Source organism: Eptatretus burgeri, chromosome 5 (genome assembly GCF_056783735.1).
Source record: "Eptatretus burgeri isolate ZD-2024b chromosome 5, Ebu_testis_v1, whole genome shotgun sequence".
Classification (NCBI taxonomy): Eukaryota; Metazoa; Chordata; class Myxini; order Myxiniformes; family Myxinidae; genus Eptatretus; species Eptatretus burgeri.
In genome coordinates this window covers 27,383,813-27,391,312 of record NC_140965.1, presented here as the reverse complement: position 1 = coordinate 27,391,312, position 7,500 = coordinate 27,383,813, and the positions used below count along the sequence as shown (strand labels likewise).

The 7,500-nt window shown below is 38.2% G+C and overlaps 1 protein-coding gene and 1 pseudogene across 3 annotated transcripts in view; both read left to right on the top strand.

The window, feature by feature from the left end:
- LOC147026123 (microsomal triglyceride transfer protein large subunit-like) overlaps window positions 1-7,500 on the top strand; it is a 227,369-nt gene that overhangs the window by 146,721 nt on the left and 73,148 nt on the right. The window lies entirely within an intron of this gene.
- The window catches only part of LOC147026124 (uncharacterized), a 5,771-nt pseudogene continuing 1,138 nt past the window's right edge, over window positions 2,868-7,500 (top strand).

The following is a 7,500-nucleotide window of genomic DNA, read 5'->3' as shown; positions in this document are numbered from 1 at the left end:
TGATGGGTATATGAAGGGGGAGGGAGGGGGGAGAGAAAGAAGGGTAAATCTGTTATGTTCTTGCATATGGCAGCTTGCCTGCCAGATCACTATCATTTCTTGGAAGCACAGCTGTGCCACTGATGTTGTGCCCCTCTACCAGTACACTGGTACTCTTTTCACCAACCTCAGAAGGATGACAGGCTGAGTCAACCCCACCTGGTGTTAATTCAGCAACCAACGGGGCTCTAACTCGGAACCCGAGGATCCGAAGCCAGCCACCCTCGCTGCTAAGCCAACACCAGGCAATAGGGAAAGGATAGAGGAGGGTGAGAGGATGGATGTAAGGGAGAGAGAGAGAGAGAAGAGGGAGGAGAGGGGGATTTCGGCAGACGTGACGTCAAGTTTAATATCCGAGAGATGGCACACACATGGATGAATCGCCCTTCTTGTGGAACACTGGAAAGACAGTTTATAGCTGGGTCATCCCTTATTGTCCCACTCTCTACCTCTCTCTCATCTCTCATCTCTCCCTCTGCTCTCCCACTCACTCCCACTGCTATCCATCTCTTTCTCTCTTTCCCTCTCTCCCCCTGCTCCTCCACCCCTCCCCTTCTGTAAAGGGGACTGTTAAGGACTGATGGTTTAATTGTGGATTTGGGGGGAGAAAGGAGAGGTGGGTGAGATGAGGGAGGGGAAGGATAGTGGAGGGTGTGGGGAGGGAGAGGGGTGGAAGAGTGAGAGAGTGAGAGAGTGAGAGAGTGAGAGAGTGAGAGAGTGAGAGAGTGAGAGAGTGAGAGAGTGAGAGAGTGAGAGAGTGAGAGAGTGAGAGAGTGAGAGAGTGAGAGAGTGAGAGTGAGAGAGTGAGAGAGTGAGAGAGTGAGAGAGTGAGAGAGTGAGAGAGTGAGAGAGTGAGAGAGTGAGAGAGTGAGAGAGTGAGAGAGTGAGAGAGTGAGAGAGTGAGAGAGTGAGAGAGTGAGAGAGTGAGAGAGTGAGAGAGTGAGAGAGTGAGAGAGTGAGAGAGTGAGAGAGTGAGAGAGTGAGAGAGTGAGAGAGTGAGAGAGTGAGAGAGTGAGAGAGTGAGAGAGAGAGAGAGAGAGAGAGAGAGAGAGAGAGAGAGAGAGAGAGAGAGATAGATAGATAGAGATATATGACATCCATTTTAATGGCACACATTGATGAATCACCCTGCCAATGAAACACCGGGATGACATTATATAGCTTGGTCAGGATTTGAACCCAAGCTAGACAGCTTGGAGCGAGTGTGCATACCTCTTGGCTATCCTGCTTTGATGTTGATGAAATGTTTCAATTTTTCTATTTGTATGACATGCAGGGCCATCACAGGCGAGTGGCTCCTGACCATTGTTCAAGTCGATGAATATACAGTATTCAATGAATTGGACAAATGAACACTTCTCTTTTTTTTAGCAGTCAGAACTGTTGCAAAATTCAATTTTGGAGTTTAACTTTAGTAATTCTCGTTAGTTTAAGAGATTCTCACGGTGATCTCATTCATGTGCGGATATGAAATAAAGCAACGAATACCGATGTCTCTGGGCGTTTGTAAGCATTGCAATGTACCCAGCGATTAATAGCTATGAACAGGCGTTTGATTATATGTGACCAAAGTGAAAAAAAAAATTATCTTATAGAAATCGTTGTGGCCTGTTCCAAGTCAAAGCATGGTTGAGCAGGCCAAAAAGCATGGCGGCTTCAGACCCCAGCGAGGTTACCTAGGATGCGTCTTAAGACCCCAGAGTGCGAGGTGGCCGAGGATCGCCTGATGAAGGATATAATTAAATAAGGACGTTAATTATCATCAAAAGTGACGTTTTAATTGACCCAAACACCCAATTTTCACTGTGCATTTCCTTGGACTTTTCTTAGTATGCATGCAAAGATTCAGGCTGTGAGGTTTCATGGTTTTGGAGTTATGTAAGAGACACACTGACTGGTGTATATATATATATATATATATATATATATATATATATGTATATATATATATATATGTATATATGTATATATATGTATATATACATATATACATATATACATATATACATATATACATATATATATGTATATATGTATATATGTATATATGTATATATGTATATATGTATATATTCATATATATATATATACATATATATATATATATGTATATATGTATATATGTATATATATATATATATATGTATATATGTATGTATATATATGTATATATGTATATATGTATATATATATATATATGTATATATATATATATATATATATATATATATATATATATATGTATATATGTATATATATATATATATATATATATATATATATATATATATATATATATATATATATATATATATATATATATATATATATATATATGTATATATATATATATATATATATATATATATATATATATATATATATATATATATATGTATATATATATATATATATATATATATATATATGTATATATATATATATATATATATATATATATATATATATATATATATATATATATATATATATATATATATATATATATATATATATATATATATATATATATATATATATATATATATATATACATACATATATATATATATATATATATGTATGTATATATATATATATATATATATGTATGTATATATGTATGTATATATGTATGTATATATGTATATATGTATGTAAATATGTATGTATATATGTATATATGTATGTATATATGTATATATGTATATATGTATGTATATATGTATATATGTATATATATATATATATATATATATATATATATATATATATATATATATATATATATATATATATTCTTTTTTAATGGTATGGCTGGGGGCTGTGTCCTCGATGAGGACTTGTATTGTATTTTTGTTTATTTTACATTTCAGCAAAACGTGTGACAACAATATGTGTCTTTGACTTTGTAAGAACTCAGCACCAGTTAATGATGTTGCTATTCTTGTTTCTCTGTCAACACGAGTCTTCCTTGACAAGGAAATGATATAAGTGACTCAGCGGTTGACAGTCTCAGAATCATTCTCTCGTTATTGCATCACAATATACACCCTGTATTAATTCCGAGGGGAAAGATGCGGAGATGAACATTCGTCGAGATGTTTATAACAGCTATAATAATAAAGTGACCAAAGCTGATTTGGATTGTTGCAAAAGAGTTGTTGGATGTGCCGGTTCCCGAAACAACTGCGTGCCATTTTTAAGGTAGGCTTCAGGACTTATTATGGTGTATTATCTGGGGAAAAAAAAATTCATTTCCTTTTTGAGTAACTTTATGAGTATTGTGCATGAGTGGCTTCCAAAATCGTTATATTGTAATTGATTTCTGTCATCTTCGTCAAGGGAACACAGGCGGTCTTATTGTACTTTTTCCAAATTAAAAGCAGCAATAAAAAACAAGGGTCAAATTCATAACAAGACTGTGAAACACCCACCAAAGGAAGTGATATTGCTCAGGTGCAGCAACACAGTGGCACACTTTAAGAGAGATGCTGTGCTGTTGGTGTTACAGCCTTTTTTTTTTTTTTTTTACAAACGTGTGCCAAGGCTGTGCCTGCTACGTATCCCCCCCCCCTCTCATTTCTCTCTCCCCGTTTTCTCCTCTCTTAGCCAACCATTTCCTTTATGTTCTCCTTGACAATATCTTCATCTCCCCATTCCATCTGCTCACTCCCTCTTCTCTCTCAAGTGGAATATTAAGGCTTGGCAAACGTATCCTGCTTTGTCTCTGCTGAAGGCCACTCCGTAGTCAAAACATCGACCCTCGGAGTCTTTATTCTCAGATTAAAATATCATTTTAACTTTCCCAGTGAAACTTTCATGTTTTGGAGTTTAAGTTATTCCACAACTACAGAATAGTCTTCTTGGCATCACATATCAAATTACAATGGCAATATTGACAGCAGGAAGGAGCAACAAACATTGTTGGAAATGAAGAGGAAGGAATGAAAATATAAATAAAAGCATGGACATCATCATAAAAAAATTGTAAAGGCCCACTGATCAGTGCACAATACCATTCTTTTCATATAGAATATTGTGAGTTTTACTAACGCACCATTCATGAAAGTAACCAATGCAAAAGGAGAACCAGCATGGAGAACTAAAAAGTGGACAACACGCTCCATTTTTGTCAAAACACACAAAGGTTTAAGAAATTGAACTTTTCAGCCACAATGTTGCCTTCATCAGAGACTTCCATCGACTATGTTGCTCAAATATTATATTAACTTCAGGGGTCATTTACCTGCACTGGTCTGCAATAGACAAGAAAGTTGAGGTAACCATTCTCATCATGACCTTTCTCGTTTGGGCTGGATGGGGTCAGTGGGTGGTAAATGTAAGTGTTGGTGGAAAATGATCAACAGCTGTGTTATTGGAGTAGGTAATGGGTAAGGAAGAGAGAGAGACAGAGAGACAGAGAGACAGAGAGACAGAGAGACAGAGAGACAGAGAGACAGAGAGAGAGAGAGAGACTGACTGACAGAGAGACAGACAGAGACAGATAGAGACAGAGAGAGAGACACACAGAGAGACAGAGAGAGACACACAGAGAGACAGAGAGAGACACAGACAGAGACACAGACAGAGATAGTTGATTGTGGCTGGTGGTGGTTGGGGGGGGTGTGCTGCGGATGAATTTGACCATGGTTTATGAGTTTCATGATTACACTTCCGAATTTGTTGATGGGTTTATACACTGAGCTTTTGTAAGATATGTCATTGTTTTTCTTTGGTGCACCTGATAAGGTAGATGAGCTTCTCAGTCATATGAATGGAGTGCTGCCTCTCATTAAGTTCACAAAACAAATTGATTGAGAAACTACCATTCCTTCAGATGTAAGTTCAAATGAAAATGGATGGCTCTCTGCAGACATCTGTCTGCAGAAGGCCTGCTCACTCAGACAGGTTATTGGATTTCCAATAACCTGTCCATGTGGGTAGGCTTTTAAGAGACAGACGTCTGCAGTGAGCCATCCAGTTTCCTGCACATTAGCATCCCAAGCACCAAAGTCCATGAGCTCAACCGCCGGTGCTGCCCGCCATTAAATGAAGCATGTGTGGGAAATGCTGACCTCTACAACTATGAGCGGTACGTTCTTCTTGCACCGATATAACTGCAGAAACCCCTAGAGCTGAAACTGAGCTGGTTTCAAAGGGAAAGTGTACCCAACCATATTTTCTGAACTTACCTGAGCAAATGAGAGCATCTAAGCAGCTCAAATATCAAAGTTGTTAACTCTAAGCATATCCCTCTGCACAATCAGGAGTGCAATCACAAAGCTCAAAGACCACATGGCGATGGAGCTATGTCAGTTGTGGTGTTTTCACATTTAATGCGAAATGCAAGGATTGTGGTAAGCATTGGCAAAACAGGCTGTCACACCAGTTTAGTGCAGGCATAGTTTACTGAGTGCATGGTGGATTTACCTCGGCCATGCCTTCCACTCAAAGTTGGTGAGGGAGAGAGAGAACATGGGCATCAGCGTGACAAACACTTGTCATTGAGTTTTTAAAAAAAAAAAAATTAAAGGAGCTATGGGAGTAAGTTTGGCTTCCTCTGGGCACACTGGTCGGAGCGTTGAACTTGAGTTGAAGGTAAGAAAGCATTGCGAATTGGTCGAATGGATTGCAACCTCAATGCTCCCCTTTCCACCACAATGTCTCCATCCGTACCACCACCACCACCACCACCACCACCACCACTGACATTCTCTTCATCGGTGTGCTTCTTTTGTGGTTTCCTCAAGTTTAAAAAATATTGTAATAAATATCATCTTCCACACCATTTTCTCCCACCTCTCACAAATACGCCCCAAACTTTCTGTTTAAAATTCTGACTCCATCCATCCACCCCTTGGTACCATACTCTGTGCAGAGTGTTGGTGCTGCCTAAGTAGTCTTCTTGGCTATTGGGCACATTCCTGGACAGGTCGCCACTCTGATGCAGGATACCAGCAAGTTGGCACTCATTTTGCCAACCTCAGAAGGATGACAGGCAGAGTCAACCCCACCTGGTATCAATTCAACAACCGAATGGGATTTGAATGCAGGATCCTAGGATCCCAAGCCCATCAACCTCACCATCAAGCCAACATCAGGCATGACTCCATCCATTACAAGTTACAAAGGCTTCCAGTCATTTAATGTCTGAGCACACAGGGCCTGTGTTTAATCCTGATGTAATCAAGTGGCTTCGTGACATAATTGTTACAGACTGGATACAAGCACCAAATTTTCTGTGCATCCCCTTTGGGTAATGGCTATCAAATTTTGAGTAGGAGTCCATCTAAAATATTAACCCTCTCATTGCTAAGTACAAGTTCAATATTTTGATATTGGTAGTTCTCATTATTTCCATCTCTGATGCTACTTTTATTGTTAATTTGTATTTTGTGATGTTAATTGGTATTTTATTACAACTAGGATGTTATTCATGTTTTATAGGTCTTGATGAGTAATAAGAAGTCAATATTTAGAATAACTATGAGAAGTAAGTGATAGAACAGGGGTTCCACGTGGTTATGAGAAATTGAAAGTGAAACTGTTAATTTTATTTTACTAATTAATTACTAATTGAATTACTATTAGTAATTAATTAATTACTAATAGTTAATTACTAATTGAAACTAATTATTTTTTTTTGCAGGCTATCAGAAAATGGAAGTAGACTGGAACCGATGCATTATTTGCCGGAAGATTACCGAAGAACCTCTTAGGTGCCCATTACAAAGCCCTGGTGCAAGCAGTGACACGGCAGTGAGACCTTATCAGACATTTCTCGACAATGTCAAGCAGTTCAGAGAGATTGGCATGCTACCAACACAACTTTTCTTTGGACAGGAAGAAACTGCTGATGGTTTCACTACTCATTTTGCTTCTTGGCACAAATCCTGCAACCTTAAATACAATAATACAGAATTATCCAAAGCCAGAAAGAAGAGGGAGGCGAACCCAGAACCTGATGAACAACGTCTGAGAAAGCGGCAAGCAGTTGATGTTCAATTAGTCTGTATCTTCTGTGAGAAAGGTTGCGAAGCTGGTGACTTACGTCAGGTATTAACTTTTGAAGCAAACAACAAGATCAAACGAATGGCGACGGAACTTAAAGATAGTGTACTTGTCTCAAGAATAACCGGTAGTGATGTCATAGCCATTGAAGAAAAATATCACCTCAACTGCCTCGTCAATTTGAGAAATGGATATCGGTCTCAACTGCGAAAATAGAATAGAGAGTTAGAGGATTTAAAGGAGAAGGTCAACGAGAGTCGTGTATTTGTGGAAGTGACGAGTTGCATAGAAAAAGCAGTTAACCATGGAACCCTTCTCTTCAAGCTATCCGAACTTCATATTTGTACCTGGAAAGATTGAAGGACTTGGGCATTGTTAAGACTGTAAATAAAACCAGACTAAAATATCAGCTGCTGAAACATTTCACTGAATCTCAAGAGCAACAAG